The sequence below is a fragment of the Bombyx mori genome, chromosome 19, assembly GCF_030269925.1.
Source record: "Bombyx mori chromosome 19, ASM3026992v2".
NCBI classification, from domain to species: Eukaryota; Metazoa; Arthropoda; class Insecta; order Lepidoptera; family Bombycidae; genus Bombyx; species Bombyx mori.
This window is the reverse complement of record NC_085125.1, coordinates 613305-623370: the sequence shown is the minus strand read 5'-3', so window position 1 is coordinate 623370 and position 10066 is coordinate 613305. Positions and strand designations below refer to the sequence as shown.

Sequence of the window (10066 nt, the reverse complement as noted above, 5' to 3'; positions counted from 1 at the left end):
CCCGTGCGGACTCACAAGAGGTCCTACCACTAGTAATAAACCTGTTATGTCAATCGTTTTTTTTTGCCTACCTAAGCTGATAGCCTTGAGAGGCTATTTCAGCTTAACCTTAACTAGTAGGTGAGCTCACGGGGCACGGGGCTTTTCATTAGAAAAATTGCTAACATTCTGTAATCATTATTTCATTACATATTTGCGACTATTAAAATAAAATCGGTTATTTTTTAAATACGCGACCGGTTCGTAACCTGAGCCGTCTCCGCGACCAAGCCGTTCGCTAACCGTCCGTGACACGCCGCACTTAGTCCGTACAAAAAGTATTGAATTACAACCGGAAAAAAAAAACCAAAAAACGTACGGACCAAATTGCGAACCTCCCCTTGAAGTCGGTTAAGAAACATCAATACGTTTTCTGTTATATGTCTATAAAGGTATTTGTTTTTTTATAACATAATTAAATTAAATTCACTAGAGGTCCCGCAGTAGTCGAAATTCGACTATAATTAATTGGAATTGTAAGTTTGTACACTATTATGATTGTATTTTATACTTCTATAATCACAAATTTCGCCAAGGCTACACTATAAAAAATATTAACAAAGACAAACAATATTTAATCTATTCTCAATTTGACAACAGACGTCAAGAACAAAAGTTTGACAATTAATAGTATGCATGCGTGTGTACGTCAAATACATGGTATGTAGTGTGTGTAAGGTTTTCTTTATTGATTTAATGTATCTTTTATGCATTATTATAAAAAAAATATTAACATTGTGCATTTCTTCTCTATATTCTCTATAAGTGTGGAAAATTTCATACTCCTCCGTCCGCGCAATTTTCGTAAAAAGGGATACAAAGTTTTTGCTTCACATATTAATATATAGATATTGATGTGAGCTGTGAATTGAGTAAGTTTGAAGACGTCGTGGCCTAAAGAATAAGACGTATGATATATTCGTATGTAGCGATGCATCAGTGTTCGAATCCCACCGGCATGTATCGGTTTTTCTAATGAAATACGTACATAACAAATGTTCACGGTTGAATTCCACGGTGAAGGAATAACATCGTGTAATGAAATAAAGCCAGATGGAAGAGCTACTCGGTAGAGTGGAACGCGTCAGTCTTGATTTCGGACTTAAAATTAACCGTAACAAAACAAGTGTCATGATTGTCGACCGTGCTAATAATAACTCGCCAGAGGTCACAAAAATTGCGAACTGCGATGTCGTACAGTCATACATTTACTTAGGTGCACTGATATCGAACACGGGCGGGTGCGTTGATGAAATCAAGCGGCGTATGGCTGTTTCGAGGTCAGCCATGGACAGGCTGAAGAAAATATGGGGGAATCGAAATATCACTAAAGCCACTAAAATCAGACTTGTAAGAGCGCTGGTCTTCCCCATTTTTCGTTATGCTGCTGAGACCTGGACATTGAGAGAAAGTGAGAAAAAGAGGATAGATGCTCTCGAAATGTGGTGCTGGAGAAGAATGCTGCAAATATCGTGGACAGAGTTCAGAACGAATCAGTCAATTCTACAGGAACTCGGCATCAAGCAGCGACTATCCTCCATCGTTCAGGGTCGCATTCTCACTTTCTTCGGGCATGTGTCGCGGCGAGGTGACGACTCAGTTGAGCGCCTTGTGGTGCAGGGCATGATAGAGGTTACAAGACCGCGCGGCAGATCACCGTTACGATGGACCGACCAAATAAAGGCAGCTCTAAACGGTCCCGTTAACGAGTGCACAAGAAGGGCCGCGGTACGCGAGGAATGGCGACGTCTGGTGAAGCGCACCACCAACCCAAGTGATGACCACGACCACTCTGCCAAGAGTGCATACGACTGAGAAGAAGAATGAAATAAAAATAAAGTTCATCTTTCCGTTATCTATACATACAAATAAAATTTGAGTGTCTGTTTGTAATATTGAAATAACCGCTTTTTACTACATGCATATGAATATATATACGGTACATACACCAAAATAGCATTTTTTACAATTTTTGTCTGCCTGTCAGTCTGTCTATCTGTCTGTTTGTTCCGGCTAATCTCTGGAACGGCTGGACCGATTTTGTCGGGACTTTCACTGATAGGTTGCTGATGATATAAGGAGTAACTTACTTTTTTTAGAGTATCTTCGCCCGGCGGCGTCACCCGCGGTACGACAATAACTGCGGGTAACATCGCGGGACTCAACTATCAATAATAAAATTTAATGTTTCCGAAGCGAAGCGAGGGCGGGTCGCTAGTACATAAATAAAGGTATTTGTTTTTTTATAACGTGATTATTTTCTTAAATTGTTGTAAATGTGAGTTCGTCTGTTGTTAAGCAGCTACCTGAGTGTTATTAAGACCTGTCACGTAACAATGACTGTCATTTTATATTATACGAATGCATACTTGTGGACGGAAGCAAGCGGGATGCCAGTCCTCACCCGTGACAGCTCGCAATGTTCCCTACCGGGTCCTTGTAATTGTTTTTGATTCATTATTAAATTAATTGTAATATAATTACTATGTTTCGAAATGAATTAAAAGATTTTTATTTATATCTCTGGACTCGGTGTGTGCAATAGTTTGCGGTCCTGACTTGAGCTAAGGGTCATGCGTTCGATTCCCATATCAAGCAAATATTCGTGTGGTGTACATGTTTGTTTGCTATTTGTCGGGCTGTTTATTATCTACAACAGTTACTTGTACAGTACAGTATACAGTTACAGTATACTTGAGACCTTAAAACTTATATCTTTTTTTTTATTGCCCATGTAGGCAGACGAGCATACGGCCCACCCGATGGTAAGTGGTTACCGTCGCCCATGGACTTCAGCAATGCCAGGGGCAGAGCCAAGCCGCTGCCTACCGCTTAATACTCTCCATAAGCCTCGTTTGAAGAAGGACATGTCATAGCGCTCGGGAAACACCATGGAGGGGAGCTCATTCCATATTTCAAGATGGGTGGCACATTTACGTCGTAGATGTCTATGGGCTCCAGTAACCACTTAACACCAGGTGGGGTGTGGGCTCGTCCACCTACTTAAGCATTAAAAAAATAAAAACATACGATGTATGTAGAATAGGGATCGCAGCGCATAAAATAAAACTTCCACTGTTCCAAAACCTTATTTTATTATAATAAAAAATTATCTAACACCTTTTTTACGTCTTAACCGTCTTCGCCATCTTTATTTTCTCTGTCATCCTCTTTTTACTTTCTTATCGTTTTCTCTTACTCACATCTTAACGCTCTGTTCCGCACTATTTTCATACGATTCGTTATTACCAATCCTACATGTATATAAACATATTACAAGTATTTTATTCTAATTATTTTTCCTCTTCTCTATCGCCTCTTATTTAAGTCTTCTCGGTCAGTTGATTGGAACCCATTAGTGTATCGATACGAGTAAGTCACAGAACGCAATGATATAATTATGTATGTGAAATAATTAGTTGCGGAGAGCACAGCGGGACGCCTGATTCAAATATCTCTACAACATGCGATCTAAGCTCATAAGCAATATCAATTAAACCAACCTGTGTAGAACATTTGCTTTAAGGTGGTAGCATGTGTTGAGAGCCTGGCCTGGTTGGTAACACGATGCTACGTACTTCTGTTGCGAAGCAGTCGCTAATTACCCCCCTCCAAAGCGTAATTACGCTTTGGAGGGGGGTAGCTCTTAGACAGAACTGTTCTGATCACAACCGGTCATGTCAGTCGTTTTTTTTCTTGCCTAAGCTGATAGCCTTGAGAGGCTATTTCAGCGTGACTTTAACTAGTAGGTGAGCTCACGGGGCTCAAACCGGAGTGATGCTAACATTGACCCTAGCAAGAGCAGTGCTTCGCAGAATCTACCACCGGATCGGAAACGCGACCCACTGAGAAGATCCGGCGAGAAACTCAGTGGGCTGTGTCTATGGGTTAATTCGGCTCGTCCAGCTCTTCGTCGCAAGCGACGGGTTCGACAAGGATGGGGACTGGTGCTTGTGGTACCTAAAAGCACCGTTAATGGATCGGGAGGATCCGCAATGACGTGTTTTGGCCGACGTCGACTGTTTACCATTCGGTCTACAGGATCGGGTATGGGCAGTCGATATGGGGTGTGCAGGGAACTCAGTCTATCCATCTGATCAGAAAAAATATTTAAAAGGATTTCGTTACGTGACCAGCGAAGACTGATTCTATTGATTAGTATTACACCATGCAGTGTGTACTCATCCTAATTTATCTATAGTCAATTACCAAACAGTCACAGAACCTGTTTTCAGTCCGATATCAGAATTCAAATCTAAAAACTTATTCATAACTAGTAACTATAATAACCAATTAAATTGTAAAATCTACAAAATAAACGAGATATTAAATCTTAATGTTGCTTTAATAATTACGAGGAAATGGATGATGATAATTATAATAATAATATGTATGTAGTTTTATTTAGTATTTATCATTAAATTGTTGTGTTTTGACAACATTATTGTTGTATGCTGCATGCTAATTTGAAGTTTATGAATTCACCTCCTTATTTTCTTAGAATTTCCCCCTTCAGTTTATGAATTAAATAGTTTATTATTTGCAATGAATCATATAACTAAACAATTATATTAATTAATTTTACATCAACATCGAAAGCTCGAGTCACAACTAACGTGGGAAGCTCCGTAATTTTACTTTCTGGCGAGCTTTTTACCGCGCAAAAAGCTCGGAACAGGTTGAAGTTGCGCGGGCGCAGGGCGAGAGGCAGTTCTGCTTTGACAACCGACTGAACTGAACGTATTCAGACAAATAGAAATGTCGAATAATATTCGTATATTATTTACGATCTATATTAGTTATTTGTTTTAATTCATATTAATTAAAAGTGTTATGTTCTCTGTGTGCGTCTACTTGTGCTTCGATTTGTGTTATATGTGTGTGTGTGTGTGTGTGTGTGCAATTGGATGACGAGATAAATCTCTTAGTACGTCGACCGGTTGCAGACTGCGTTCCTTCTGTTTGAACGGTAAATATTCGTAAATTGTATTAATTAATCAAAGTAATAAATAAACGATCGCTACCAAAATGGCAATCGGCCGTGTGCCTGTTATAAAAAACCACTGTAAAAAGGGAGAGTAAAATGAAAAGAAATAAATAGCTACGCTATAATTGTGCCGAGTAGCTTTTGTTAAATTGGCTCTAATTGTTTCACTGTGATCATTTTTCAAAGGTACATTCAACAATAGTATATTTATATTATAATTATTATAAAAGTTTACAATAGGTTTAATTCTTAACAACTCCTCTAACTAATACGGATCAGTTTTATTTGTGATATTATAAAATTTCGACTTCCTTTCTGCGGCCCGCTGGAAACTTACGTATTCGTTGTGGACAACAGTGAACTCAATATTTCCATTGCTATAGATAGATAGATGTTGTGCTAATGATTCTCTGGGGTACATATATAAACAATAACTGGCCAACACATATACTGTTCATAATTACCTAAAATTCTTTCTACACAAATCGTAAGAGTTCAATTCTTTGTACGTCAATTGATCAAGTGAAATGATAATACTTGTGAGATTTGAGTAATTTCAAAATGTTTAAAGGAATACTCTTAATTGTATGCTTTTTTGTTTTGACGGCTAGTTACCGAGTCAATTCCACTACGAAGTCCGAGCTCAAGCACTTCCGGGGGAATCGATTTGTCTCAAAAATTGTTGAGAATTGGAGTCTGTGAATTTTTTGTCTCGTAATATTTGTTACACGTCTCTCATTAAACAACAAAGAAAATATTTCATAAAATTATTATGTGACGAAATACTCTGTCAAGAAAGTACGGGAAAAGATCAAAATAACACACAAAACTTTTATTATTCATCCAAACTTATTGTACTGCCTTCAAAGTTTGCTTTTTCAGTAACGATCTATTTACGCCATCGAATAATCCAATCATTAAAATATTTTTAAACGCTTTTTCAATAATTGAGTTCATTTATCTCCTTCGATCAACAGTTACAATTGTTGATCGAAGTTTATCTCCATGAATTCTCTTTTATGTCTTCTACCGAATGAAAAGGGGTGCCATGAAAAGGGGTAATGTGAGTTTAGGAAAAAGGAGGAAGTCGGCTGCAGCTATATCTGGTGAATAAGGTGGTTGGATGGTATTTGGTATTTGTTTTGAGTTGGCGAAGGCGCACCGTGGTGTAAAATCCAAGAATTTTCTTAAAATCTGACCTGTTTCGTTCATTTTGCTCTTTTGACCGTTGCATACCCCTTAAATAATATTCTTTAATTACCATCTCAGCATTCGGAAATAATTCGAAAAACACAACAACGCGATAATGTATGCTAAATATATACATATGTTTAAATACTAAATATCACTATAACACTACACCTACCAAGGTTCATCTCTGTACTCCCCTAAGGTAGACTGTCACAGAATGCCTATGGTATTAAGTCCGCCTTTATACTGTCGAGTATATAAAGTTATAAATAAATATATAATCAAAGAAAATATTTTGTCAAAAGTCAATTTGACTGTGACTTTTGGCCGATTTTGGCATGTTTTTTTCGGTATCGGTTCGGTTGGAAGGCGTCACTCCGAAGCTTGTTGACTAGTTTGGATGTCAAGCTCAACGTCAACCCACGTCTCGTCGCCAGTAACAATGCGTTTCATGAATGTTGAAGGTCGGTATTGGCTCGTTGTAGCATGTCCTCGGCGACGTTTGTGCGATTGAGTTTTGGTGAACACTCTTACATCTCGTTTCGTCATCATCACATCACATCACATCTCGACCGCTTTTAAACGCTTTGTACCACTCATAAGCAGGTGTTTTTAATAAATTCAGTTCACCGTAAGCTTTCTACAACACTTTTAGTTAGTACGAACAAAACATCGGTGTTGGAAAATTTAAGACAAACTCTTCGTTCGATGTTTCTGTTCATTATGAAATTCGGTATACAAACTAGATATCATGTAATTAAAGATAGCACTGTATTTAATCTAAATTATAGACACAACGCAAACTCCGCGCCAAAATGGATGACAGTTACTGTTTACTGGTGGGTAGGACCTCTTGAGAGTCCGCGTGGGTAGGTACCACCACCCTGCCTATTTCTGCCGTGAAGCAGTAATGCGTTTCAGTTTGAAGGATGGGGCGGCCTTTGTAGCTATACTTGAGACCTTAGAACTTATATCTCAAGGTGTGTGGCGCATTTAGGTCGTAGATGTGTATGGGCTCCAGTAATCACTTAACACCAGGTGGGCTGTGAGCAGCAAAGCAACAAAAAAAAAGTTGTGCGAATCTAACAATAACATTGGAACCATAAACAAATCATCTATTCCTGATACTTGTTCGACCGAGTGTACGTAACACTCACAGTCGTGGGCTCGTCATGTTCATATGCCACGTTCCTAAGTAAGCTTAAGCACTGCTTCTCGAGAATGAACATCTCAAGACTCTTTCGACACCCCTGGGATAAGAGGCACGCGAGACTCTGAACCGGCCGCAGCCTCTATTAATGAACAAATATTTAGGCCAAAATTTGAAATATGGAAAAACAAATTTATATAAATAAATAATAATAAATAAATCAATAAATATTTAATAACAATCACTTCACGTTAACTGGTCCCGTGGTAAGTTCGTAAAGAACTTGTGTTACAGGTACCAAATAACGGAAATAAATGTAAGATTTTTATTATACACATACATATATTTTAATATACATCCATAACTCTGGAAAAGACATTTATATTTATCATACAAATATCTTCCCTTGCCGGGATTCGAACCCGTGACCCCCTTGTGTAGTGACCATGTCACTTACCAATACACCAGACGACCGTTTAAAAGAAAAGTTATAAAAGAAACTCAAACTTTCTTTTATTAGAATATTTGTTTAATTAATTATTAATACACATCCAATTTATGTACATAAATAGGAAAAGGAAATTATGACAGACTGTTTTACATAGGTGACATGTCCATGCAGGGTACAAGCCCTACCACGGCATCGGATAGGATTGATTATTCGATCAATTGAGACTAACCTCATGTCTCAATATACAGCACTTTTTCAAGTTTTCAAATTGTGTGTGGGCATTGGCAAATCATTAACACGCGGCGGGCCTAGCTCGCAAGCTCATTTAAATCAATAAAAAATCTCAATATCATTTGCAAAAGCTCGTCGGCTGCAATTTATATAAAAGCATTACAAAGTTCTAGATAAAGCTAAATGCATTCGACTGATAAAAGGGCTGAATGTGTCAGTATATCGTGAGATAAGTTTACTTTGTGCATTCTTTTTGCTTACGATCCCTTATTTAATTCTTTCAAATGTAAAATATAACGCTGTATTTGTCTTAATGGCATGTCCGCGACAGTATAGCCTGGCATGATTGTAGATTCAGTAGTGAGCAACAGTGAGCAATTGGGATGGCTGGACCGTGCGTGAACATAGGCCACCACCTTGCCTATTTTACTGGTGGTAAGACCCCTTGAGAGTCCGCGCGGGTAGGTACCACCACCCTGCCTATTTCTGCCGTGAAACAGTAATGCGTTTTGGTTTGAAGGGTGGGGCAGCCGTTGTAACTATACTTGAGACCTTAGAACTTATATCTCAAGGCGGGTGGCGCATTAACGTTATAGATGTCTATAGGGCTCCAGTAACCACTTAACGCCAGGTGGGCTGTGAGCTCGTCCACCCATTTAAGCAATAAAAAAAAATGATATGTCTGCCGCGTTACGTCATATGTTCCGTTGCGATAGGCTGGTCAGTCGGCGGTCTAGTAATGCTCACGCACGCTTCAGCCATCCCAATTGCTCACATGAGTACAGTTCACTGGATAATTGTGTATTTCAACGGTGATAGTAAGCGAGCAGTTCGCCAATAGACATTATTAATGGTAGAGGTACACAGTTAAGACACTTTCCGACTCTAGGACCGTTTGAGAATACAAACTCCGACATTGATGATATTTTGTACCTTTTTTATTATTTCTTATTGCTTTCATATATTTTTTATTGCGCTCACTTTTTTATTTTTTTATTGCTTAGGGTGGACGAGCTCACAGCCCACCTGGTGTTAAGTGGTTACTGGAGCCCATAGACATCTACAACGTAAATGCGCCACCCACCTTGAGATATAAGTTCTAAGGGTCTCAGTATAGCTACAACGGCTGCCCCACCCTTCAAACCGAAACGCATTACTGCTTCACGGCAGAAACAGGCAGGGTGGTGGTACCTATCCGCGCTGACTCACAAGAGGTCCTACCACCAGTAATTACGCAAATTATAATTTTGCGGGTTTGATTTTTATTACACGATGTTATTCCTTCACCGTGGAAGTCAACCGTGAACATTTGCTGAGTACGTATTTCATTAGAAAATTGGTACCCGCCTGAGATTCGAACACCGGTGCATCGCTCAACACGAATGCACCGTCTTATCGCTTAGGCCACGACGACTTCAGAACTTCACTTGATGTTTAGTAGATACTTTGTCCTTATAACTGGAACGCGCTAGATGGTTTTGCGGCAGAAAAAGGAAGGATGTAAGTACCTCACACAATAGCCCTCACTACTCAGAGAAAACTCTTTATCCACTGAATCCATGAATTGCCTTTCATGACAACCGCGGGAAGGGTCCCGGTGGTGCTACTTTAGGTCGATATCATACACTACATCTATTGTTACAACTATTGATCGGATGCAACGGATGTGTGACGGTGAGCTTTGTCTGGTTTTATCATTTCCTCTAATTTGCCAGGACCCCAGAGGTTACCATATTCACACTCCTATTTCTTCTTTTCTACATGACGAGACGGTCGAACAATGCTGTTCAGATTTCTAACTCATGTTTTAAAGTGAGCGACGTTATTGATTCGGCCATAGAGAAAAACATTCTAAGCTGTTACGTTTTTATCAAGGGCTTAGAAGATAAGCGCGGTGTGAGCGAGACTCCAAACGTTCGGAACGCTTCAGAATTTATGTTTTTCGTTAAAAGATAATAACGAATAAAATAACGATTAACGTTTTCGAACTTAACCGAAGGATCAAATTAAGGTGGTG

At 39.1% G+C, this 10066-nt stretch overlaps 1 protein-coding gene and 1 long non-coding RNA gene across 5 annotated transcripts in view; both read left to right on the top strand.

Annotated features, from left to right (window-relative positions):
- Positions 1-608: 608 nt before the first annotated feature.
- On the top strand, positions 609-2545 carry LOC134200615 (uncharacterized). Its single transcript, XR_009975606.1, has 2 exons — positions 609-699; positions 2139-2545. It is a non-coding gene; the product is annotated as an uncharacterized LOC134200615 (long non-coding RNA).
- A 2203-nt stretch (positions 2546-4748) lies between these two features.
- The window catches only part of LOC101737057 (protein prickle), a 358717-nt gene continuing 353399 nt past the window's right edge, over positions 4749-10066 (top strand). For 2 of the 4 annotated variants that reach the window (XM_062673849.1, XM_062673850.1), the window contains exon 1: positions 4749-5008. The gene's annotated coding sequence lies outside the window, so the exon portion shown is untranslated. The remainder of the gene's footprint in view (positions 5009-10066) is intronic. The other 2 variants (XM_062673854.1, XM_062673851.1) reach the window with 1 other exon arrangement.